The 27,891-nt window shown below is 39.4% G+C and overlaps 1 protein-coding gene and 2 pseudogenes across 1 annotated transcript in view; all 3 read right to left on the bottom strand.

Annotated features, from left to right (window-relative positions):
* Positions 1-374: 374 nt before the first annotated feature.
* LOC117199198 (non-histone chromosomal protein HMG-14-like) lies at positions 375-8,280 on the bottom strand (annotated as a pseudogene).
* Positions 8,281-9,942: 1,662 nt separating this feature from the next.
* Positions 9,943-11,644, bottom strand: LOC101280472 (vacuolar protein-sorting-associated protein 36-like; annotated as a pseudogene).
* A 10,353-nt stretch (positions 11,645-21,997) lies between these two features.
* Positions 21,998-27,891, bottom strand: part of LOC101277618 (translation initiation factor IF-2-like) — a 70,551-nt gene continuing 64,657 nt past the window's right edge. The window contains exon 3 of the mRNA XM_049706915.1: positions 21,998-22,887. The gene's annotated coding sequence lies outside the window, so the exon portion shown is untranslated. The remainder of the gene's footprint in view (positions 22,888-27,891) is intronic.

The following is a 27,891-nucleotide window of genomic DNA, read 5'->3' as shown; positions in this document are numbered from 1 at the left end:
GAAGTTTGTACCTTTTGCCCACCTTCATCCAGTTTGCCCGCTCCCTCCCCTGCCTCCGGAAACCACCAATCTGTTCTTTGTATCTGTAAGCTCAGTTTCTTCTTAGATTCTATCTATGAGTGAGATGATACAGTATTTGTCTTTCTTTGACTTATTTCACTCAGCGTAAAATCCTCAAGGTCCCTGCTTGTTGTCCCTAATGGCAGGATTTCCTTCTTTTTTATTGTTGAATAATATTCATATGTATATGTGTATATATATGTATGTATTTGTATACACATCATATCTTCTTTTTCCAGGCATCTGTTGAGAGACACTTAGATTGTTTCCATGTCTTGTGTATTGTAAATAATGCTGCAGTGAACAGGGGGGTACAGAGAGCTTTTCGAGAGAGTGATTTTTTTTCTTTCATAATTGAGATTTTATTGGTTGTTTTGAGGATGAGTGCACAGACATTTCAATTTGTCCACAATTCTCAACATACGTACCAAAAATCTAAAAAATCATGTAGTTGTGATTCTTTTCTACACAGTTATTGCAGTGACTTTCCAGCTTAAAATTTGGAGGCAAATTTCCCTTAACAGGACATCGAGTACCAACATCTTCAGATATTGGTATGTTGTTACATCGTAAGTCCTACTAATTCAGAATTTAATATCACGTATCCTACATAGTCAAATTGTCGATCATTCACAGCACATTAACAAAGTTACTAGGAAAACTGGACTACCGCCACCAAGGATGTTACAGAGTGCACGGAATTCTGACCAGGAAAGCCAAGATCAAGGAGTGAGTGGTTCGCTTTAGGAAACAATTCTACCAGAAACAACATGGGAAGAGAAGCAATTTAAAGTGTTCAGGACATTAAATGCACAACTGACTCCAAACTGCCATTTAGTATGCTTTGTATTGTAGGATAGAAAGGCTCCCCCCCATCTATGGAATGTTAAGCTCACACCCAAGACAATCAAAGCCTCCCATATTCAATATCCCACTATTTTCTGGTTGTACCAAAAAATAACCAACCAGCAAATGATTTCACCTCTTAAAAATAAAAAAAAAGCATTTACAGTTAAAAAATGGGATGAGGAAGGATTTCCTCCTTTTTAAAAATGTTTCTGGAACTACTGAAAAACTTGCGTTTACAAAATAGTTGATAAAAATGTTCCTCTGGAAGGTACAAGAAGGGAGACAGGGACCACTGATAGGACCGGGTGCGTGGAATTAATCAGACTTGGCTTCTTTCTCTCCTGCTTCATTAGAGGCTGGGGGCTCCTCGTTTTTAGTTTCTCTGTTTTCCGCAGGTAAGTCGTCTTCAGTTTCTTGGTTAGCCACTTCGGCCTGTTTTCCCTTTGCTCCCCTTTTCTCTTCTGTTTGCACTTTTTTGTCGGAAGATGTATCCTTTCCTGCCGCCTGTTTTGGGCTTCGTTCCCACTTCTGCAGGAGCGGGTGTAGCTGACAACCTCGCCCATCTCCCCTCGGGCTCCTCGTTTGCTGCCCCCGTGGCGGAGCTGACCTTTGGCGAAGCTGGGATGGCTGGCCGCTGCCGTTCCTCCTGCTGCCCGAGCTGCTGGGGACCCGCTCGAGATAGTGATTTTGTTTCTTTTGGATAATTCCCATAAGTGGGGCTGCTGTATCACATGGTAGTTCTCTTAATTTTTGGAAGAAACTCCGTACTGTTTTCCATAGTGGCTGCACCAGTTTACATTCCCATCAACAGTGCACAAGTGTTTCCTTTCTCCACATCCTCTCCGGTATTTATTTCTTGTCTTCTTGATAATAGCTATTCTAACAGGTATGAGGTGACATCTCATTGTGGGTTTGATTTGCATTTCCTAATTATTAGTGATGTTGAACTCTTTTTCATGTATCTGTTGTCCATTTGTATGTCTTCTTTGGAAGAATGTCTATTCAGTTGCATTTTTTTTGCTTTTTTTATATTGCAAGTTCTTGTTAGTCATCAGTTTTATACACATCAGTGTATACATGTCAATCCCAATCGCCCAATTCAGGACACCACCATCCCCACCCCACTGTGGTTTTCCCCCCTTGGTGTCCATACGTTTGTTCTCTACATCTGTGTCTCGACTTCTGCCCTGCAAACCGGTTCATCTGTACCATTTTTCTAGGTTCCACATACATGCGTTAATATACGATATTTAGTTTTCTCTTTCTGACTTACTTCACTCTGTATGACAGTCTCTAGATCCATCCACGTCTCAACAAATGACTCAATTTTGTTCCTTTTTATGGCTGAGTAATATTCCATTGTATATATGTACCACAACTTCTTTATCCATTCGTCTGTCAATGGGCATTTAGGTTGCTTCCATGACCTGGCTACTGTAAATAGTGCTGCAATGAACAATGGGGTACATGTGTTTTTCTGAATTATGGTTTTCTCTGGGTATATGCCCAGTAGTGGGATTGCTGGATCATACGGTAATTCTCATTTTAGTTTTTTAAGGAACCGCCTCACTGTTCTCCATACTGGCTGTATCAATTTACATTCCCACCAACAGTGCAAGAGGTTCCCTTTTCTTCACACCTTCTCCAGCATTTGTTGTTGGTAGATTTTCTGATGATGCCCATTCTAACTGGTGTGAGGTGATACCTCATTGTAGTTTTGATTTGCATTTCTCTAATGATTAGTGATGTTGAGCAGCTTTTCATGTGCTTCTTGGCCATCTGTATGTCTTCTTTGGAGAAATGTCTATTTAAGTCTTCTGCCCATTTTCGGATTGGGTTGTTTGTTTCTTCAATATTGAGCTGCATAAGCTGTTTATATATTTTGGAGATTAATCCTTTGTTCATTGATTCGTTTGCAAATATTTTCTCCCATTCTGAGGTTGTATATTTGTCTTGTTTATTGTTTCCTTTGCTGGGCAAAAGCTTTGAAGTTTCATTAGGTCCCATTTGTTTATTTTTGTTTTTATTTCCATTACTCTAGGAGGTGGATCAAAAAAGATCTTGCTGTGATTTCTGTCAGAGTGTTCTTCCTATGTTTTCCTCTAAGAGTTTTATAGTGTCCGGTCTTACATTTAGGTCTCGAATACATTTTGAGTTTATTTTTGTATATGGTGTTAGTGAGTGTTCTGATTTCATTCTTTTACATGTAGCTGTCCAGTTTTCCCAGCACCACTTATTGAAGAGACAGTCTTTTCTCCATTGTGTATCTTTGCCTCCTTTGTCATAGATTAGTTGACCATAGGTGTGTGGGTTTATCTCTGGGCTTTCTATCTTGTTCCACTGTTCTATATTTCTGTTTTTGTGCCATTACCATATTGTCTTGATTACTGTAGCTTTGTAGTATAGGATGAAGTCAGGGAGTCTGATTCCTCCAGCTCCGCTTTTTCCCCTCAAGACTGCTTTGGCTATTCAGGGTCTTTTGTGTCTCCATACAAATTTTAAGATGATTTGTTCTAGTTTCATAAAAAATGGCTTTGGTAATTTGATGGGGATTGCATTGAATCTGTAGATTGCTTTGGGTAGTGTAGTCCTTTTCACAATATTGATTCTTCCAATCCAAGAACATGGTATATCTCTCCATCTGTTGGTATCATCTTTAATTTCTTTCATCAGTGTCTTATAGTTTTCTGCATACAGGTCTTTTGTCTCCCTAGGTAGGTTTATTCCTAGGTAATTTATTCTTTTTGTTGCAATGGGAGTGTTTCCTTAATTTCTCTTTCAGATTTTTCATCATTAGCGTATAGGAATGCAAGAGATTTCTGTGCATTAATTTTGTATCCTGCTACTTTACCAAATTCATTGATTAGCTCTAGTAGTTTTCTGGTGGCATTTTTAGGATTCTCTATGCTTAGTATCATGTCATCTGCAAACAGTGACAATTTTACTACTTCTTTTCCAATTTTTATTCCTTTTATTTCTTTTTCTTCTCTGATTTCCATGGCTGGGACTTCCAAATCTATGTTGAATAATAGTGGTGAGAGTGGGCAACCTTGTCTTGTTCCTGATCTTAGAGTAAATGCTTTCTGTTTTTCACCATTAAGAATGATGTTAGCTGTGGGTTTGTCATATATGGCCTTTATTTTGTGGAGGTAGGTTCCCTCTATGCCCACATTCTGGAGAGTTTTTATCATAAATGGGTGTTGAATTTTGTCGAAAGTTTTTCTGCATCTATTGAGATGATCATATGGTTTTTATTCTGCAATTTGTTAATATGGTGTGTCACACTGATTGATTTGTGTATATTGAAGAATCTCTGCATCCCTGGGATAAATCACACTTGATCGTGGTTTATGATCCTTTTAATGTGTTGTTGGATTCCGTTTGCTAGTATTTTGTTGAGGATTTTTGCATCTATATTCATCAGTGATATTGGTCTGTAATTTTCTTTTTTTGTAGTATCTTTGTCTGGTTTTGGTATCAGGGTGATGGTGGCCTCATAGAATGAGTTTGGGAGTGTTCCTGCCTCTGCAATGTTTTGGAAGAGTTTGAGAAGGATGGGTGTTAGCCCTTCTCTAAATGTTTGATAGAATTCACCTGTGAAGCCATCGGATCCTGAACTTTGTTGGAAGACTTTTAATCACAGTTTCAATTTCATTACTTGTGATTGGTCTGTTCATATTTTCTGTTTCTTCCTGGTTCAGTCTTGGAAGGTTATACCTTTCTAAGAATTTGTCCATTTCTTCCAGGTTGGCCATTTTATTGGCATAGAGTTGCTTGTAGTAGTCTCTTAGGATGCTTTGTATTTCTGCGGTGTCTGTTTTAACTTCTCCTTTTTCATTTCTAATTTTATTGATTTGAGTCCTCTCCCTCTTTTTCTTGATGAGTCTGGCTAATGGTTTATCAATTTTGTTTATCTTCTCAAAGAACCAGCTTTTAGTTTTATTGATCTTTGCTATTGTTTTCTTTGTTTCTATTTCATTTATTTCTGCTCTGATCTTAATGATTTCATTCCTTCTGCTAACTTTGAGTTTTGTTTGTTCTTCTTTCTCTAGCTCCTTTAGGTGTAATATTTGATTGTTTATTTGCGATTTTTCTTGTTTCTTGAGGTAGGCTTGTATAGCTATAAAGTTCCTTCTTAGAACTGCTTTTGCTGCATCCCATAGGTTTTGGATCATCGTGTTTTCATTGTCATGTGTCTCTAGGTATTTTTTGATTTCCTCTTTGATTTCTTCAGTGATCTCTTGGTTATTTAGTAACGTATTGTTTAGCCTCCATGTGTTTTTGTTTTTTACGGATTTTTTCCCTTAATTCATTTCTAATCTCATAGCGTTGTGGTCAGAAAAGATGCTTGATATAATTTCAATTTTCTTAAATTTACTGAGGCTTGATTTGTGACCCAAGATGTGATCTATCCTGGAGAATTTTCTGTGCGCACTTGAGAAGAAAGTGTAATCTGCTGTGTTTGGATGCAGTGTCCTATAAATATCAATTAAATCTGTCTGATCTATTGTGTCATTTTAAAGCTTCTGTTTCCTTATTTTCATTTTGGATGATCTGTCCATTGGTGTAAGTGAGGTGTTAAAGTCCCCCACTATTATTGTGTTACTGTCGATTTCCTCTTTTATGGCTGTTAGTATTTGCCTTATGTATTGAGGTGCTCCTATGTTGGGTGCATAAATATTTACAATTGTTGTATCTTCTTCTTGGATTGATCCCTTGATCATGATGTAGTGTCCTTCCTTGTCTCTTGTAACAGTCTTTATTTTAAAGTCTATTTTATCTGACATGAGTATTGCTACTCCAGCTTTCTTTTTATTTCCATTTGCATGGAATATCTTTTTCCATCCCCTCACTTTCAGCGTGTATGTGTCCCTAGGTCTGAAGTGGGTCTCTTGTAGACAGCATATAGAAGGGTCTTGTTTTTGTATCCATTTAGCAAGCCTATGTCTTTTGGTTGGAGCATTTAATCCATTCACGTTTCAGGAGATTATAGATATGTAGGTTCCTATGAGCAGTTTCTTAATTGTTTCGGGTTTGTTTTTGTAGATCCTTTTCTTCTCTTGTGTTTCACACTTAGAGAAGTTCGTTTAGCATTTGTTGTAAAGCTGGTTTGGTGGTGCTGAATTCTCTTAGCTTTTGCTTGTCTGTAAAGCTTATGATTTATCCACTGAATCTGAATGATATCCTTGCCAGGTACTCTTGGTTGTAGGTTCTTCCCTTTCTTCACTTTAAGTATATCATGACTCTCCCTTCTGGCTTGTAGCGTTTCTGCTGAGAAATCAGCTGTTAACCTTATGGGAGTTCCGTTGTACATTATTTGTCGTTTTTCCCTTGCTCTTTCAATAATCTTTATTTGTCTGTAATTTTTGCCAATTTGATTACTATGTGTCTTGGCGTGTTTCTCCTTGGGTTTATCCTGTATGGGAATCGCTGCACTTCCTAGCCTTGGGCGGCTATTTTCTTTCCCATGTTAGGGAATTTTTGACTATAATCTCTTCAAATATTTTCTGTGGTCCTTTCTCTCTCTCTCCTCCTTCTGGGACCCCTACAATGCGAATGTTGTTGCATTTAATGTTGTCCCAGAGGTCTCTTAGGCTGTCTTCATTTTGTTTCATTCTTTTTTCTTTAGTCTGTTCCACAGCAGTGAATTCCACCATTGTGTCTTCCAGGTCACCTATCCGTTCTTCTGCCTCAGTTATTCTGCTATTGATTCCTTCTAGTGTAGTTTTCACTTCATTTATTGTATTGTTCATCTCTGTTTGTTTGTTCTTTAATTCTTCTAGGTCTTTTTTAAACATTTCTTGCATCTTCTCGATCTTGGCCTCCATTCTTTTTCCGAGGTCCTGGGTCATCTTCACTATCATTATTCTGAATTCTTTTTCTGGAAGGTTGCCTATCTCCACTTCATTTCATTGTTTTTTGGGGGTTTTATCTTGTTCCTTCATCTGGTGCATAGCCCTCTGCCTTTTCATTGTCTATCTTTCTGTGAATGTGGTTTTTGTTCCACAGGCTGCAGTATTGTAGTTCTTCTTGCTTCTGCTGTCTCCCGTCTGGTGGATGAGGCTATCTAACCATTTTTTTTTTGTCATTCATTCGGTAGCCATTTATTGAATGCTTACTGTGTGCCAGGCCTTACTCAAGGCTCTGAGGACACATCCATGAACAAAGCAGATAAAAGTCTCTGCTCCTGTGGAGCTTAAATTTAAGATCTATCATAAGGGATGGGATTAGCAATAAATTTACATAAATTCAACCATACCTATCAGCAAAGTGAAAAAAACACATTTAAATAGTTTAATTATTGGTACTACAAAAGTCTACTGTTAATATGTAGTTTTTTTGTTATATATTCTACTTACTATGTTCATAAAATATTCATGCCCATGTATAACTCTACAGGCATTTGAATTGTAAGATTATATAGAGATTTCCGAGGACCATTTTGAGCATGCTTGATTCCATCCTTAGCACAGCCCTAAAAACCCACCCACCTTCTGAGCTGTGACTGTATTGTACCACAGTGGAAACTCTGAGATTGTTGGGCAAAGGAGAACCATTTTAAGTATTTGAGCATGAGAGTGACAGCATGATAAATCCATGGCTGGTCGGTTTAGTCTGGTAGCAGGGAACAAGAGATAGTACATTCACATAAACATACACAGTCAATCAACAGTGGAATTCATGTCAAGAATTTTAAAAAAGTTCGTGAGCCATTTCCTGTTGTTTAAAAACAGCTAAAATAGTAAGAGCTTGAGGTCATAAATATTTATAGTCAACTCCTGATTATAAACTCTCAAAGAAAAAATCTTAACACATGGGCTTATTCTGACTAAAGGGTTATCATTTTAATCAATTTTTTCAAAGAGTATTTAAAAAGAACACCTAGTTAAGAAAAAATCATTTTTAAATTTTGCAGTATTGGCAAAATGATTGGTATACATTAATACCAATCATTTAACACTGAAAACATTCTTGTACAATGTAAAAAAAATTTGACAGTATGTGACTAGAAATATTCCATTACCATAAAGCTACAAACAGATTTATGCTCCTAAGAGCAAAGTTAGAAGAGCAAAAATACTACTATAACACTGATTAGCACCAAGACAGAACTTTTTTGCACTTAGGGCCTGATTGGTTGTATTTAAACATAACCTCTACCAAAAAGGACCAAAATGATACCTTATTTGGTAAAAACAAAGAAAAAAAAAGGATAAAAATATACACACTGAGGTCTGGAAACTGAAGAATGCCCACTTTAAAACAATAAAATCAATCGTACCTGTTTTTTAACTAATGTGACATTTGCAAAATACATCCATGTCCCTTTTCTTCCTCTTTAGTTCACTTTTACAATTCAGACTGCCCCATTTTTGTTAATGTGTTGTCACACTAGTGTAAATAAATATTCTGAATTACAGGAGTTTGCCACAATGAATCCAGACCATTGGAGCCAGACCCAGTAGCTCAAACAATCTTAGTTGCAGCTCATTCCAACTAGTGAAACACATTATTTGTCTGTGTAGTTTTAAAAAACCTTAGCTAGATGAGGTGTGTGTGTGTGTGTGTGTGTCTGTACACATACAAGTTTGCCAGGGCCGTGGGAGAGTGTCTGCATCCCAGAGAGAGGAGTGATATACAAGCAACCGTACACAATGGCCCCAAAGACTTGGGCAGCCAGACACCGAATTTCCCCCCAAACAAACCTGAGGCTGAGCAATGGGGGAAATACAGGATCTGTGCTCACAACGTGGAATCCGTGACAGGTTCGGAAAACTAAGACGAAGGCAGGATGCCTCGGCCACAACATTCCCATGACACTGGAGGATGTGAAGCAGCGACAGGGTTCAGGCAGGGATCAGGGACTGACTCTGGCTGCACTTGGAGGGATTCCCTGGGTCTGCAGCTGAGGATCCCTGGACCTTCCCCAAAGGGCATTGGCAGTGGCCCTCCACCTCTTAGCGAGGACGTCTCACGGATCCCAGGGTCTGAGCCTGGGTATCCCCGCCTCCCGGTCTCAGAGGTTCTCTCAGGACAGATACTATCCCTTCTAGAAGCTTGGCCAAAACCCACCACTACCTTCCACTGCCAACTCAGTCTTAGAAAGGGGTTCTCCTTCTGTCTCTGTGGGGTCCCTGAGTTTGAGGTAATGCCAACGTACCGTACGCTGTGTGGCAGTAACAAAGTCAGGCAGTCCACTGGAAAGCTCAAGCAATCTAGATTCAATATATTAGCTTGTTTCTGCTATCTCAGTAATACCTTTTAGCGAGATAGTTTCTCCACACAACTTATAATGTGTGGGGTAAAGGAAAAAAATATTGCTAGAATATGATAGAAAGATTTTAAAAGTTCAGCACTGAAACTCCTTCTTTAGGGAAGGAAAAGGAGACATATTATGTTCCCACTCTCTATTTTCCATCCTTGGCTCTGAGGTACAAGAGCACCAAGGTTCCTGTAGAGCGTGTTAAAGGTTCTCCTGGTCCCTCTACCCACAAAACAATCCTAGGGAAATCCTGAAGCGTCTGCTTCCCAAATCTGTAACCATATCTCTGGGCATGTCTATGTAGCTCTTTAATTCACTTTCAAAATCCATAGCATTTTTAAAACAAAATGACATAGTTGCATTCTTTAAATGCCAGCCATGAAATCATCACTTAAAAAAAAAAAACTAGTCAGATTATATATACATAAGTCAGATAAAATTCTCTCTTTTTTAAAAAAAATTTATTCATTTATGGCTGCGTTGGGCCTTCACTGCTGTGTGCAGGCTTTCTCTAGTTGCGGCAAGTGGGGGCTACTCTTCCTTGCGGTGCATGGGCTTCATTGTGGTGGCTTCTCTTGTTGGGGAGCACAACTGCGCTAGGCGTGCAGGCTTCAGTAGTTGGGACACGCGGGCTTCAGTAGTTGTGGTACACAGGCTCAGTAGTTGTGGCACATGGGCTTAGTTGCTCCACAGCATGTGGGACCTTCCCAGACCAGGGCTTGAACCCGTGTCCTCTGCATTGGCAGGCAGATTCTTAACCACTGTGCCACCAGGGAAGCCCTCTCTGTCTTTTTAAGGAGCTTTATTTGGTCTGCTGAAGACATGCCTATGGCTGCTTCTAAAAGCCCTTAGGGAGAGCCTCAGATGACATCCTGCAGTTGGATATTTTGCTCCAGTGTTGTCAGGTTCTTAAACTACACTGTAGGTATAAGTTGTTGCATGAAAATTCCCCAAAATGTGCACACTAAATGCAGAGAAAAACCTCATTTATAATTCAGGTGAATTTTCATCACACCAAAATAATCAAACCTGTTCAAACATGTAACTTTTCTCTTTTTTCCCCCATGAACTAAATCCTCTTCTTTAAAAAATGGTCAGATTTGAAGATCAAGTTAAAATCCACCATATTTCAAGTTAAACTCTGAGGGCTTCTATACAACTGTAGCATGATTTCAAATTCATATTGGCATTCATCTTTCTATATTTTCCTATATTTATCCTAAATAGGCTTCCTGGATCATAATATTTACATAGAAACTGAAAGCATTTTATATTATATTGCGAAGTTCCAGTAAATTCTGTTTATCAGGGTTTACCCTTAGCTCAATGTCATACAACTTCTGCATGAGGCAAGTGTACCGGTAACAAGTTATTTCAAATACAAAACTCTTAGCTCTGTGTCATAATTAAATTTGGGTAAAACTGCAAGCCTTCCACTGAATCATCTCAGCAAGAAGTAACCTTTCTTTAACCAGGAGGACAGACATTCCCACAGGCTTAGCAAACTCTTCTGATGTTAGAGACCCCTTTTCTGAAACCGTCTCCAAGGCTGAGGCCACCATTTACTCCTCCTTGTGGGACTGAAGTTCAATTACCATGATGCCGCTGTCAAACACACGGAGGCCGAGAGGTAATTTCAGGGCTTCCAGCATCTTGCATGCATTCACTAAATCTTCTGGTGAGAGCAATTCCATTCCTCGAGCTTGGTTTACTAAACAGTACACCTCTGTGAGTGACATTTATTCCCCCTCGTTCCTCCAAAAGCGCCTGCAATATTCCAGCCAGCTGTTTGGCCAGCTGCATGTGGTACTGTGTGCCTGAGCCGTACGTTTCCCTGGTAACCGGGTTAGCTATTCCCATGCTCAGTAAATAGGATTTAAACCTGATGGTCTCATCATCTGTGATGTCACCTTGCTTCTCTTTAATCTTATTAGCGATGGATTTTGATAACACCACCAATTCCCTTAGCCTTGACCATTAGCTTACTGAGGTCTCCGAAGGCCTCAGAAATGTTTTTCTTTTCTTTTTTCTTCCAGTTTCTTTTCTTTTCTTTTTTCTTCCAGTTTCTTTTTAATACCTACAATTCCTACGGCCCTTATTCTTCCTGGCTGGGGTCCTCTATTTGCTTGTAACGACTGGGAAACTGGCATATTCTCCCACCTTCTCTGTGTCACTTCCTCTGATAAATGCCTGTAAAACTCAATCTGGCCGTTTTCTTTGAAGGAAAGCTTGATGTAGGAGTTCTTACTACTCTGGAATGGGCCAGGTTCTTTGTTAGAAGGAGCTGGGTGAAGATGACCCACTATTTGGGCACTTTTCCCAATTCCAGCTGCCTGTTCTTCAGTGAACACAATTCGGGAAAGAGGAAAGGCCATGCAGCATTCATGATTTTTCTGATCTCTCCAAATTAGATGGTGTGTACTAAGAAGGAGGGCCCCAGCATCAAATGTTATCTTCTCCTCACCATCACAGATGTGCACCCTGCCTCAGTTCCATTTTTAAGTGGATCGTTTTTTGCCCTAATGAGTTGTGCTCTTTATATCTTTTGGATATTAACCCTCTTATCAGATATATGATTTGAAATATTCCCTCCTATTTAGTAGGTTGCCTTTCATTTTGTTAGTGGTTTTCTTTGTTACGAAGAAGCTTTTTAGTTTGAGGTCGTCTCTCTTGAATTTTTGCTTTTGCGGCCTTTGCTTTTGGTGCCAAGTCCAAAAATTATTGCCAAGACCAACTTCAAAGAGCTTACTCGCTATGATTTCTTCTAGGAGCATTATGCTTTCAGGTATTACATTCAAATCTTTAATCCATTGTGAGTTGATTTTTGTGTATGGTAGAAGATAGTGATTCAGTTTCATTCTTTTGTATGTGTTCAGTTTTCCCAACACCATATTTTGAAGAGACCATCCTTTCCCCACTGTATATACTTGGCTCCTTTGGTATAAATTAATTGACCAAATATGTGTGTGTTTCTGGAATTTCTACTCTGTTCCACTGATCTATGTGTCTGTTTTTGTGTCAATACCATACTGTTTTTATTACTTAGTTTTATAATATATTTTGAAATCAGGAAGCATGATGCCTCCAGCTTTATTCTTTTTCAAGATTGCTTTGGCTATTTGGGGTCTTTGTGGTTCCATACAAATGTTAGGATTGTTCTATTTCTGTGAAAATTGCCGTTGTAAGGATTGCACTGAATCTGTAGATTGCTTTGGATAGTTGGACATTTTAACAATATTAATTCTTCCAATCCAAGAGCACAGACTATTTTTCTATTTGTGTCTTCTTTAAGTTCTTTCATCAGTGTCTTATATATTTCAGTGCACAGGTCTTTCACCTCCTTGGTTAAATTTATTCTTAGGTGTTTTATTCTCTTTGATAAAATTGTAATTGGGATTGCTTTATTAATTTCTCTCTTTGTTAGTTCATTGCTAGTGTATAGCAACACAACAAATTTCTGTATATTAGTTTTGTATACTGCAACTTTACTGAATTCATTTAGTAGTTCTAATAGTTTTTTAGTGGCATCTTTAAGATTTTCTATATATGGTATCATGTCATCTGTAAACAGTGACAGTTTTACTTCTTCCTCTCCAACTTGGATTCCTTTTATTTCTTGTCTGATTGCTGTGGCTAGGACTTCCAATACTGTGTTGAATAAACATGGCGAGAGTGGGCATCCTTGTTCCTGATCTCAGAGGAAATTCTTTCAGCTTTTCACCATTGAGTATGATGTTGGCTATAGGTTTGTCATACATGGTCATTATTATGTTGAGGTTTGTTCCCTCTATACCCATTTTGTCGAGGATTTTTAACATAAATGGATGTTGAATTTTGTCAGTAGTTTTTTCTGCATCTATTGAGGTGATCATATGATTTATTCTTCATTTTGTTAATGTGTATCACATTGATTTGCAGATATTGAACCATCCTTGCATCTCTGGAATAAATTCCCCTTGGTCATGGTGTAGGATCATTTTAATGTATTGTTGAAAATGTTAAAACCGTTGGCTGAGCACCTACTAAAAGGCTGGAATGAGCCTGAATAGTAAAGAACAAAAGCTCAGTATGACCGGAGAGTAGTGAGCAAAGTTGAGAGTCGGGAGCAAGGTGAATGGTCTGAGATAGAGCTGAGAAAAGTATGGATCAATGGCTTTTCAGGGATTATGAAGGCCATGGAAGCCCTTGAAAGGTTTACAAAGGGGATTAAGAAGACCTGATTTAACATTACAGTAATCACTCTGTCTATGCTGTGGAAAATTAGTTGTAGAGGAAACAATTACGGAAGCAAGGAAACTTGTAGGAGCCTGTTGCAGCAGTACAGGCACTGGGGGCTTGGACCATGGTGGTGGCCTTGGACCATGGTGGTGGCCTTGGACCATGGTGGTGGTCTTGAAGAAGGAGAGAAGTGGATAGTTCTGGATATATACTGGTGATAGAGTCTTGCTAATGTATTTCACGAAGGAGATGAGAAAAAGAAAAAAATCAAGAATGACTCTATCTGTTTTGGCTTGTGCTATGGGTAGATGCTGGTATCATATGTAAGGTAAGGGAATCCCAGGCAGAAAATTGAGTTCTGTTTTAGACCTGATAAATTTCAGGTGTATATTAGACAGCCATATGGAAACGTCATGCACACAACAGAATCTGATAGTTTGGAGCTCAGGGACAAGATCGAGGCTCAAGATACAAGGAAATGTCCGTAGCAACATAGAGTGTATTGTTACTACGTCTCCTTGAAATCGCAGTGGCCACCATTTCTCCTGTCTCCCCCTAAGGTCCAGTTCAGTGTCTCTAGATGCCTACAGGGAGCAAAGTCTAGGGGCTTTGGAAGGGGAGGCAAACATAGAGATGGTTCTCACTCAACACTGATAGTCAATCACCACATTCCTATGAATACTTCCCTTTCCTGCGGGATCATATGTATTCTCAGACTCCATTTAACTCCCTGTTTTTCAGGTCTCACGTTAAAGGTCACCTTCTTAGAAAGACCTTCTCTAGCCTCCCTATGCAAAATAGGTCTCCTCGCTTGGTTTCCACCCCTACTGCACCATTTCCTCATCCAGCACACTGTTAATTTTATTCGTATCATTCATTTATAATAATTAGTTTATGTTTTTTATTTCCCCCCTCCACTGGAGAGAGTTAGACTCTATGATGGAAGAAAACATGCCTGCATGGTCATCACTGTCAGCCAGAACTAGCACTGTGCCTGGCACATAGTAGGTGCACAATAAATATTTGTTGAGGACGTGAACAAGCTGCCCCTGTCTGAGATATCATGAGTGGATTAATTGATGCTCTAAGCATGGACTGGAGTAGCCTTACTCCAGATCACCAAGCCCTCTGCCCAAGACAAGGAATGGGTTTTGCTCTATTTTGTTTATTATGATAAGAACATTTAACATGGGATCTACCCTCTTAACAAAATAGTCAAACTCGTAGAAGCAGAGAGTAGAACGGTAGTTGCCAGGGCAGGGTGAGGGGGATGTGGGAAGTTGCTATTCAATTGGTATAAACTTTCAGTTATGCAAGATAAAGCAGGTCTGAGGAACTGGATTTTATTTAACCTTTTTAAATTTTTATGCATTTTAAAATTATTTATTTATTTGTCTGCACCAGGTCTTCGTTGCCACATGCAGGATCTTCGTTGTGTCATGTGGGATCTTTTTTTTAGTTGTGGCATGTGGCATGCGAACTCTTAGTTGCGGCATGTGGGATCTAGTTCCCTGACCAGGGATCAAACCAGGGCCCCCTGCGTTTGGAGCATGAAGTCTTAGCCACTGGACCACCAGGGAAGTCCCTATTTAACTTTTTAAAAATATATATATAGTTAATTTACAATGTCATGTTAGTTTCAGGTATACAGCAAAGTGATTCAGTTATACACACACACAAATATATTATTTTTCAGATTCTTTTCCATTATAGGTTATTACAAGACATTGAATATAGTTCCCTGTGCTATATAGTAGGTCCTCGTTGTTTATTTATTTTACACATATTGTGTATTTGTTAATCCCAGACTCCAAATTTATCTCTTCCCCCTCCTGCCCCTCCCCCACTGCAATTCCCTTTGGTAACCATAAGTTTTTTTTCTATGTCTGTGAGTCTATTTCTGTTTTATAAATAAGTCCACTTGTGTTCTATCTTAGATTCCATACATAAGTGATATTATATATTTGTCTGTTTCTTTCTGACTTACTTCACTTAGTATGATAACCTCTAGGTTCATCCATGTTGCTGCAAATGGCATTATTTCATTCTTTTTATGGCTGAGTAATATTCCATTGTGTATCTATACCACATCTTCTTCATCCATTCATCTGTAGGTGAACATTAGGTTGCTTCCATGACCTGGTTATTGTAAATAGTGCTGTTATGAACATAGGGGTGCAAGTATCTTTTCGAATTAGAGTTTTCTCTGGATATACGCCCAGGAGTGGGATTGCAGGATCATATGGTGACTCTATTTTTAGTTTCCTAGGAACCTCCACACTGTTCTCAATAGTGAGTGTACCAATTTATATTCCCACCAACAGTGTAGGAGGGAGGAACTGGATCTTAAAGACCCCACCTGGGATAATTACCAGGGAACATAGAGGGAAACAACATGGTAGAATTCCAAGACCCGTGAGTGCTGTTTGCTTCAATCACTGAGCACGATGGCATATGCAGAATTATGGCCCAGAGATGGGTGGATCCACTCTAACACCCTGCTAAGCTCCTGAAATGAAAGATTTTTTGTAAGCATTTTAAGTTGTTCTCATGAGATGTCAGGGCCAGCAAGCTGAAAAACCATGTGACTGTTTGCCACCTGCCTGGTTTGAAATCTAGTCCCTTCCATGGAAAATGCAATTGAGAAAAATATTTCAAGATTTCTAATCAAGATGCGTCCCCTGCAGGAGAGAAGGCTATTTTTATGTTCCATCCCAACACACTGCAGAGTTCTGGGAATGCAGCAAGTATCCAGCTTCTATGAGAGGGACTGGAATGAGAAGCTAAGTGCTAGCTCTCCTCCTAAGGAGGAAGCTGAAAATATGACAGAGCTCTCTGTTTCCCAGCAACATCTCCCCTCCAAATCTCCTGAGAGGCAGAAAGAAGGAACAGCGGGACCAGTTAAGAAAATATACTGGGACTTCCCTGGTGGTCCAGTGGTTAAGACTCTGCGCTTCCACTGCAGGGGGCTCGGGTTTGATCCCTAATCTGGGAACTAAGATCCCGCATACCATGCTGTGGCCAAAATGGGGGGAAAAAAATATACACACACATACACACATAGATACATACACAGTGGCAGAAATATTATAAAGGGAAGACGAAATGGTAAAGGCTTTTGTTAATCTGAAGTAAAGGTATTCTTAAGAGTATTAATCTATACATGTGAATTAGCCAATAGGGAGGCATGAAGGCAAAGGGAAAACCTGTCAAAATTTCCATTATTCTAGAGGAGGTCAGAGTTCATAGCCTGAGACACATCGTGATCTACGCATGTTAGAATTTGTTCTTCTTTTGAAATATTGTTTATGCCTCTTTTTAGTCTGATGAAAAAGTCTCACTAAACAGTGTAATAAAGTTCTGGAAACATCTGTATATATCAATCACTGTAATTTGGAAGGGAAAATCAGAAAAGGGAGGGCTTAAATCTTTGCAGTCTGAGTTTCCAGGAAAGAGGAGCTGGTGACCCTCCTAGCCGAAACCTTCCTGATATTCGATTATCTGAGAGCCAGAAAATGGGAAGCACTTGATGTGTGCAACCTGTTGGCTTGTTGGCACTTGGTGTCTGACACCAAAACGGTAAAAATGAGTTGAGAGTAGAGCCTTTTCCTCAGGGATGTAAGAGTAGTTGTTTGTGAAATGCTGTGTGGTCACATTCAGTGTGCTGTGCTCTGTGGGTTATAATGTTCCCTTTATTCCCCACCACAACTCTCCAAAAAAAAAAAAGGACAATAATCCGATCCTTCAAAGTCCCAGTGCAAAAGTAAAATTTAAAAATGGCCAGTACCATGGGTTGAAAACATGTATAACCATGACTGACATGATTTTAAAAGTAGAAATAGGTTCTATGTGAGGGGAGTTAGGACTATGGGAGAATCCTCCCATTCTTTCCTCCTCTTTTGTAGCTGAAAGCCAGTTGTAGGCCTCCCCCCTCATCAGTGACCCTGCTGAATGTCCCTGGTGGGCATCCGTCGCCACATGCAGATGAGGGAGCGATGTTGAAGGCCCAGCCTCACACTGCTTGCTGGGGTGGATGATGGATGGATAAACATTCTGTAGCGGTGGCAGGACAAATATTCCACCCATCACTGATGTTTATGATCGAAACAAAAAATCTATGGAGATTAGAGGAAATCATGTCTCTCAAACTGATCATGTTGCTTTCCTCTCAGAAGTCCCCGTGGTGTACAGTTCTTGGCAAACAGGCAGACCGGGTGGGTGTAAAGGCGTATGCCTCTGGGACATTGACAGGGGTTACCTGGAGGAGAGCGGTGGAAGGGCTGGGCTGGCCCCTCCCTCCACCTGCTGCTTAGAAAAACTTTCCACTTGGCCTTGGATTAGGTAACCCAAGATTGACAATAACTTCCGTCTTCCAAACTAAACACTTGGGTCTGAGTTATTAACTCCAAGTAAAAAATTGCCTTGGGGGATCCAAAGCAAAGTCACACTTAACGAAGAAAGTCCGTTTTTAGTGCTGCCCACACGCAAGGTCGGGGGGTGTAGGTAGAACCACTCTTTGGAAGAGAATCCCGTACTTGAGGAAATGTAAAAAAATCAGTCCTCTTCATGTATCTTCCAGGGCTATGTTGGAAAGCAAATATAGATATAAAGATAATAGATTGATTGGTTTTTAAATGTACTAATGGGGAAACTAGTATAGAGAAGCTAAATCATCTCTATAACATGAAACCAAAATAGTAAAAATGAGTTGCGAGTAGAGCCGTCTGATAAAGGGTTAATATCTAAAGTATATAAGGAACTCAACTAACTCAAAAGCAAGAAAACATAGTTTTAAAATGGGCAAAGGACCTGAATAGATATTTCTCAAAAGAAGACAAAGAACCAACAGGTATATGAAAAGGTACTCAACATCACTAATCATCAGGAAATGCAAGTGAATGCCACCATGGACATCACAAAAAAGACAAAAGGTTAAGTGTTGGCAAGGATGTGGAGAAAAGGGAACACTTGCGCACTGTTAGTGTGATTGTAAATTGGTACCATTATGGAAAACAGTATGGAGGGTCCTCAAAAAATTAAAAACAGAACTACCATATGATCCAGCAATCCTACTTCTGGGTATATATCCAAAGAAAATGAAATCAGAATTTCAAAGAGAGATCTGCACTCCCACATTTATTGCAGCATTTATTGATAAAACAGCCAATGAAACAACCTAAGGGTCCACTGACAGATAAATGGATAAAGATGATGTGTATATGTGTGTGTGTGTGTGTGTGTGTGTGTGTGTGTATTATACAATGGAACATTATCCTTAAAGAGAAGGGAAATCTTGTCATTTGTGATAACATAGATGAACCTGGAGGACATTATGCTCAATGAAATAAGCCAGACACAGGAAGTCAAATACTGCATGCTGTTGCCTATATATAATAATCTGAAATAGTCAAACCCTTAGAGAGTAGAATGGTGTTTACCAGGGGCTGGAGAGTAGGGGAAGTGGGAAAATGTTGGTCAAAGAGTACAAAGCTTAAAATATGCAGGATGAATAAGTTCTGGATGTATAATGTACAGTCCAGCAACTACAGTTAAATATACTGTATTGTATACTTGAAATTTGCTAAGAGAATAGTTCTTAATTGTTCTTAACAAAACAAAAAAGGTAACTATATGAGGTGATGAATATCTTAACTAGCTTGATTGTGGTAAGCATTTCATGATGTATCTATACATATATGAAAACATCATGTACACCCTAAATATATACAATTTTTATTTTTAAATTATTCCTCAGTAAAGCTGGGAGAAAAATGTGTCCATAGGGATGTACCCTTCTCACCACAGGACATGATTTTATACCATTAAATTGAATTATTGAACCCAAGTTGAGGCAGGAAAATTCTAAGACGGCTCCCACAGATCCCCAACTCCTGGTATTTATGTTGGGTTGTCCTCCCTTTGGGTGTGTGTAGGACCTTGTGACTTCATTCTAACCAATGGAATATCGTAAAGGTGATGGGATATGACTTTCTTGATTAGGTTACACAAGACTGTAACTTACACCTTACTTGTGGACTTTCTCTGTTGCCCTCTTGGCTTGTATGCTTTGAAGTAAACAGTCATGCTGGAGCAGCCCACGTGGCAAGGAATTGAGGGCAGCCTCCAGCCAACAGCCAGCTAGGAACCAAGGGCCTCGGTTCAACAGCCTGCAAGGAACCAATCTTACCAACAACCACGTGAGCCTGGAAATAAACTCGAGCCTTCAGATAAGACCCCAGTCCTGGCCAGCTCCTCAACTGCAGCCTCGTGATAGTCCCTGAGGCAGAGAACCCAGCTAAGCCGTGCCCAGAATCCATGGAAAATGTGAGATAATAAATGCATCTTGCTGTGAGGCAATAAAACAATGTGCATGTGCTATCTCACAGTTAGTTACTAAGTCATTAGTAATTACACAGTTATTACTGTGTGGTACTTTGTTACACAGCGATAGGTGGCTAACGTATCAGTCTAAACTACTTGCATTTGGATCAGTTTACCGATGTTCAGAGGTGCTCCAGGTACCTCAATGTTTATCTTCTTACCCAGGGGGCTCCCCAAAATAATTACCCCTAAAGTGTTTATTCTAAAGATAAATAACCTATTTTACCTTCAGAGCAGTGACTTCTCAATTCTTGCTGCATATTATCATCATAGGGAAGGTGGTTTATTTTGCTTATAGATATTCCCTATTAAGATATTGTTCTAATGGATTCTGTTTTGTTTACTATTTTATATATTTTCACATTACTTAAGAGGAGAAGCTTCAGGGTTTCCTCTTGACCTTCCTTGCCATACTAGCCTTAACCGCGTGGTTCAGGGATCCAATGTGGGCATCTGACAGGTGCCAAGAATGTCTATTCCAACTGTATACTTGGGAGCTGGGGAAAGTAAACACAGAATGGGTTCACAGACCCATGAGACTTACTGTGACAGGGACTTGGGCCAGAATACCATTTACTATGAGACACCCCCCTCCCTCAATAAGCATCGCCTCTGTTAGCTCAGGGACAGCTCAGTGCCATCATCGAATCCTATTCAGGTTCTAGGGTTTCCCTTTCTCTGGTGCACATTTAAACTAGTGAGCACCTGTACACACAAGGAAGATTTATAACGTCCTGTAATGTTACCACAGGGTTTTCTTCAGGGTTTCTGATCTCCCCTTTAATCAAGGGCTCTATGAACTCTCTCAGGTCTTGGAATCAGTTGAAGGACCATGACTAACGTATAAGTAGAGACTCAAGGCAGGCCTCTGTTTCAATGTATATACTGGGATGGCCAAAAAGTTCGTTTGGGTTTTTCCCATACGGTCTTTTATTTTTTTTTTTAATTAATAGATATCTAGAAGTTTAACATCTGGGTCATGGGTATGAACATTTTACATTTTAACAGGTGGTGCAAAGTGAATGTTCTAATCGACCAGGTCGCCACTGGTAAATAGATCCCTCTGTCTATAAAACCTTGCCAATGCATGGTATTCTCAAATGTAACATTTCTTCTTATCTGATCACTGTAAAATACCACTAGTGATTTAATTTGTATTTCCCTGGTTGTTAGTGAGGGCAAACTTACTGTCCTATGTTTCTTGGCCATTTGTATTTCCTATTCAATGAATTGCCTATTATATTTATTTTCCTACTAGATCATCTTTTTCTTACTAATTTTTAGCAGTTCTTTTTATATTCTGGATATAAACATTTTGTCTTTCATATTTGTGTTGACTATCTTTCACAATCTGGTTCTTGTCTTTGAACTTTGTTTAGGTGTCTTTTGTTTAAAAGTAGTTTAAAATTTTCAGGTAATCGATTTTATTTATATGTTCTTTTACGGTTTTTACTTCTTTTAATTTTAGGAAGACAGGTTTAGTTCCTTTTTTGTTCTCTAGTACAATGAGTATGCAGTAATTCTGGATCAGATGTGAAATCAATGTAGAGTTGAAACTCAGTCGATACTGGTCCTAATGGACTTAATCAATGGAGAATCTCAGAAAATATCTAATACGTGTACCCCATTTTAACAAAGTGAAGGTACCGTTTTCTTTTCTCATCAATGATTTTATGCCTGAGCTTATTATATTTAGCAGTTGGATTCTCCTCCTTTGATTTTCAACATCGTGTAATTAGACATTTGACAGTCTCCACGGAATGGCTTTCTCATTCTGTCACTAAAATTTTAACAGCAGTTATTAAGTGAAACAAGAGAAAGCTGTGTTCACCAAGATATACTCCAAATTCGAGGGAAAAAGGGTTTCAGAACTGGAATTAACATGGTTATGTCACATGAGAAAAATCTATCTTGGACTTTCCTGCTTTACGTACACCTGGCCCACTCTGTTCGCACATTAAATTTCCTGTGTCCCAAACACCTTACAGCACATTTATCCTTGTCTGTTTATTAGCTTATGTTCAGAGTAAGGTATCAAGTAGTGAGACTTTTAGAAGTTTGAAAAGGTCTAAAGTGACTGCTGCCCCAAATTTTAGCAATGGAGATCGAATACAGAATCTTAGTGAGACAGACAGACTCCTGGCATACCTTGTGGGTATGTACCTTGGGGCCAGCCTCCAGATTTGTTATACATGCTAATTTAAGAACATGTGGTGGATAGTGACTGCTTTGATAGTTTTTTTTTTTTGAAACTTAGTAACATTTTATTTCAGTTCCCAACTAGTTATTAATACAATTTGTGCTGTCACAATAACTGCACCACTTTATGAAAACATTTAGTTTCTGTTCATGAAGAGACCACTTTCCCTCCTACAATACTCTTTAGTTGAGCTCCAGTTTACTTTTTAAGTAATTTATACAAACTCCTTTATAGAAAAACATTTTCCACTTCAAATTTATGGTAATATTGAAATTATTTTTTTAGATGTTCGCTCAATGAATAGTTTTTACCAGGGAAAAAAAAAGCAAATATTAATTCATCCTTTCTTTGAAGGGTCTAAAACATGTAATTTAGGCATATACAATCTTTTTTCTTTCCACAACTCACATACACACTGTATTTTATTTTTACAAGAGATAAATAGACTGACACCAAGCATCGTAAACGGATGACCACAACAAAAGCAACCATGATTGCAATGACCAAACACGAAACACACTCACACTATGTCATAATAGTGACATTCAGTCCAGGAATCCTCCACGGTAACAGCTCCTTTACTTTGCAGTGAAAATTGATTTGTATATATTTTTGCCTCTGAGTCCTTGTGGGATTTTTTTTTTTAATTCAAACAGAAAGTCACAAAAATTATAAATCATCCTCATCAGTTCACTCAGTCCCATGTAATTAATTTTTTTCATCTTGACCTTTTGTTAGCACTTTTATGAATTCATCACTTTTCCATTAGTTCTGAAAATGCTTATTCATTCAGTTCAGCAGTATAGTCAGTTACCAGAAACCTGTACTTGTCTGAGTCTTTTCCATGAATTCCTTGAAGATGAAACCCTTTTATAGGAACATTTTTGCGAAAGCATCAGAGTACACCCAGAACTGTCTGTAAATGACAAAAGACTTAAAAGTGGAGACTTCCGGGAAGATGGCGGAAGAGTAAGACGCAGAGATCACCTTCCTCCCCACAGATACACCAGAAATACATCTACGCGTGGAACAACTCCTACGGAGCACCTACTGAACGCTGGCAGAAGACCTCAGACCTCCCAAAAGGCAAGGAACCCCCCACGTACCTGGTTAGGGCAAAAGAAAAAACTAAACAGAGACAAAAGGATAGGGACGGGTCCTGCACCAGCGGGAGAGAGCTGTGAAGGAGGAAAAGTGTCCACACACTAGGAAGCCCCTTCGCGGGTGGAGACTTCGGGAGGCGGAGTGGGGGAGCTTGGGAGCCGCGGAGGAGAGCACAGCAACAGGGGTGCGGAGGGCAAAGCGGACAGATTCCAGCGCAGAGGATCGGGCCGACCGGAACTCACCAGCCGAGAGGCTTTTCTGCTCGCCCGCCGGGGCGGGCGGGACTGGGAGCTGAGGCTCCGGCTTTTGTCGGAGCGCCGGGAGAGGACTGAGGTTGGCGGCGTGAACACAGCCTGCAGGGCGATAGTGCACCGCGGCTAGCCGGGAGAGAGTCCGGGGAAAAGTCTGGACCTGCCGAAGAGGCAAGAGACTTTTACGTCCCTCTTTGTTTCCTGGTGCACGAGGAGAGGGGATTAAGAACGCTGCTTGAGAGAGCTCCAGGGACGGGCGCAAGCCGCGGCTAAAAGTGCGGAGCCCAGAGGCAGACATGAGACGCTAAGGCCGCTGCTGCCGCCACCAGGAGGCCTGTGTGCGAACACAGGTCACTAGCCACACGCCCTTCCGGGGAGCCTGTGCAGCCCGCCACTGCCAGGGTCCCGGGATCCAGGGACAACTCGCCCGGGAGATCGCACTGCGCGCCTCAGGCTGCAACGTCACGCCGGCCTCTGCCGCTGCAGGCCCGCCCCACACTCCGTGACCCTCCCTACCCCCCGGCCTGAGTGAGCCAGAGCCTCCGCATCAGCGGCTCCTTTAACCCCGTCCTGTCTGAGCAAAGAACAGACGCCCTCCGGCGACCTACACGCACAGGCGGGGCCAAATCCAAAGCTGAGCCCCTGGGAGCTGTGAGAACAAAGAAGAGAAAGGGAAATCTCTCCCAGCAGCCTCAGAAGCAGCGGATTAAAGCTCCACAATCAACTTGATATACCCTGCATCTGTGGAATACCTGAATAGTCAACGAATCATCCCAAATTAAGGAGCCCTGTGGATGAAAGGCTCTTGGTGCTGCAGCCAGGAGTCAGTGCTGTGCCTCTGAGGTGGGAGAGCCAACTTCAGGACACTGGTCCACAAGAGGCCTCCCAGCTGCACATAATATCAAACAGCAAAAATCTCCGAGAGATCTCCATCTCAACGCCAGCACCCAGCTTCACTCAACGACCAGCAAGCTACAGTGCTGGACATCCTATGCCAAACAACTAGCAAGACAGGAACACAACCCGACCCATTAGCAGAGAGGCTGCCCAAAATCATAATAAGTCTACAGACACCCCAAAACACACCACCAGACGTGGACCTACCCACCAGAAAGACAAGATCCAGCCTCATCCACCAGAACACAGGCACTAGTACCCTCCACCAGGAAGCCAACACAACCCACTGAACCAACCTTAGCCACTGGGGACAGACACAAAAAACAATAGGAACTACGAACCTTCAGCCTGCAAAAAAGGAGACCACAAACACAGTAAGATAAGCAAAATGAAAAGACAGAAAAACACACAGCAGATGAAGGAGCAAGATAAAAACCCACCAGACCTAACAAATGAAGAGGAAGTAGGCAGTCTACCGGAAAAAGAATTCAGAATAATGATAGTAAGGTTGATCCGAAATCTTGGAGATAGAATGGACAATAGAATGGACAAAATGCAAGAATCAGTTAACAAGGACCTAGAAGAACTAAAGATGAAACAAGCAACGATGAACAACACAATAAATGAAATTAAAAGTACTCTAGAAGGGATCAATAGCAGAATAACTGAGGCAGAAGAACGGATAAGTGACCTGGAAGATAAAATAGTGGAAATAACTACTGCAGAGCAGAATAAAGAAAAAAGAATGAAAAGAACTGAGGACAGTCTCAGAGACCTCTGGGACAACATTAAACGCACCAACATTCGAATTATAGGGGTTCCAGAAGAAGAAGAGAAAAAGAAAGGGACTGAGAAAATATTTGAAGAGATTATAGTTGAAAACTTCCCTAATATGGGAAAGGAAATAGTTAATCAAGTCCAGGAAGCACAGAGAGTCCCATACAGGATAAATCCAAGGAGAAATACGCCAAGACACATATTAATCAAACTGTCAAAAATTAAATACAAAGAAAACATATTAAAAGCAGCAAGGGAAAAACAACAAATAACACACAAGGGAATCCCCATAAGGTTAACAGCTGATCTTTCAGCAGAAACTCTGCAAGCCAGAAGGGAGTGGCAGGACATATTGAAAGTGTTGAAGGAGAAAAACCTGCAACCAAGATTACTCTACCCAGCAAGGATCTCATTCAGATTTGATGGAGAAATTAAAACCTTTACAGACAAGCAAAAGCTGAGAGAGTTCAGCACCACCAAACCAGCTCTACAACAACTGCTAAAGGAACTTCTCTAGGCAAGAAACACAAAAGAAGGAAAAGACATACAATAACAAACCCCAAACAATTAAGAAAATGGGAAAGGGAACACACATATCGATAATTACCTTAAATGTAAATGGACTAAATGCTCCCACCAAAAGACACAGATTGGCTGAATGGATACAAAAACAAGACCCATATATTTGCTGTCTACAAGAGACCCACTTCAGACCTAGAGACACATACAGACTGAAAGTAAGGGGATGGAAAAAGGTATTTCATGCAAATGGAAACCAAAAGAAAGCTGGAGTAGCAATTCTCATATAAGTTATATATATATATATATATATATATGTAGTTTGCTTGAGTGCAGTGTTTTTTGTTTTCTGTACTGAATTCATTAGCATGGGTCGGTATAAAATTTAGCATAGGTCAATATGTAATTTGTAAACTAATAAGGTCTTAAAAGTGAGGAATTAAGTCTTTTAAATTTAATTATTTATTGTAAAGAGCAGAATAGCATACATAAACAGGTGCCTAAGGAAAACTTGTATTCTAATATGGAACTCTCATGAACACCTTTTTTTTTTTTTTTCTTCTAATGGTATGATAGTAGGCCATTTGATTATTTTTATGGCTTTAACTTTACAACAATGAAATATTCGTAAATTTTAAAAAGTATTTTTCTTTATTTGATGCGGGTGGGATACTGGAGAAATGAAAGGTCAAACATCTATTGAGGAATCCATACTTGTCTATATATTGTGTACTTTTATTTCAAGAACTGATTTAAAATTCCTAAAAGGATGCTATAATAAGTTATTATGCCATTTTACAGACTGAATTAAGTGAATTTCAGGGAGGTATGAAACTTGCCTAAGGCTATCCAGCTACCAAGCGGTAGAAGTGAGAATTAAATCCAGGTATACCTATTAAAAAAAAAAAAAAAAAAAAAAAAAGAAGGCGAGGGCAGCACCAGGGTATGGGGTTGTTAGTTTTATAGGGGTGAGTAATTTCATACGCTGATGAGTGGGAGGAGTATTCCAGCTATTTTGGGGAAGGGGTGGGGATTTCTAGGAATTGAGCCACCGCCCACTTTTTGACCTTTATGGTCATCCTTGGAACTGTCGTGGCACCTGTGGGTGTGTCGCTTAGCTTGCTGATGTGTTACAATGAGTGTATACTGAGGCTCAAGGTCTAGTGGAAGTAGACTCGTCCGCCATCTTGGACCTATTTTGTTCTAATCAGTTTATGTTGTGTCCTCGGGCTATGTAATTCTTTTAAAGGTTGTGCCCTGCCCCCTTTCCTCCTGTTTCATATTGAATATATAATATTTACCAGAGTATGTTTTAATAATTAATACATGATATATTGTATAATTAATTTATATATCATATATATAATGATATCTATAGGTATTTGTTCTAATAAGTCATTAAAAATAAATGAATTAAAAAAAAAAAAAAATTTGGGAAAACGCCGGAAAGTTCCAAAAAGCAAGACATGAATTTGCCATGTACCCAGCAACTATTTACATAGCATAGCATTTACACTGTATTAGGTACTATAACTAATCTAAAGATGATTTAAAGTGTACAGGAGGATGTGTGTGAGTTATATGCAAATACCGTGCCATTTCATAAAAGGGACTTGAGTATCCTGGGATTTTGGTATCTGTGGAGATCCTGGAACCAATCCCCTGTGGATACCAAGGGACGACTGTATATGTTTTATACATAAAAGATGTATTTTTACAGTGGTATATATGTGTAATTTATGAATAGAATATATGTATATTAAAGAAAAAAAATGTAAAATTATTTAGAGATATTACAAAAAAAACATATAATGTAATATTGGATAGACATTTAAAATCACAGTTCTATCATCTATGTATCTATGTTGAAATATGCTTACAACATTTGTAAATAAACAAAAATTTCAGTGCACATATGTTAAAATTATAATACACAAGTTATCAGAAAGCAAATAAAATTTGAAAACAGTATATTTATAAAATAAAAAAAAAAAAAGACTTAAAAGTGACCACAGTTAAAGATTTGATGAAAGTTCATAATCAATTGACAATGAAATTTAGTTATTTCTGAGATATACATTTTAAAGTAATAACTAGAATTATGACTTATAACATTATACCAGAACGTATAAGATTTTTAGAAATTTCATGTAATGTCTGAAACATTTATATTAACATATTTCCATACACATAACCCAAAGAAAGTTTAGTATTCTTTGTTTTTTTATACTGCAGGTTCTTATTAGTCATCAATTTTATACATCAGTGTATACATGTCAATCCCAATCACCCAATTCAGCACACCACCATCCGCACCCCCCGTGGCTTTCCTCCCTTGGTGTCCATACGTTTGTTCTCTACATCTGTGTCTT

This window comes from Orcinus orca, chromosome 2 (assembly GCF_937001465.1).
Source record: "Orcinus orca chromosome 2, mOrcOrc1.1, whole genome shotgun sequence".
In the NCBI taxonomy this organism is placed as follows: Eukaryota; Metazoa; Chordata; class Mammalia; order Artiodactyla; family Delphinidae; genus Orcinus; species Orcinus orca.
The sequence above is the reverse complement of the archived record's forward strand: the minus strand, read 5'-3'. Positions and strand labels throughout refer to the sequence as shown.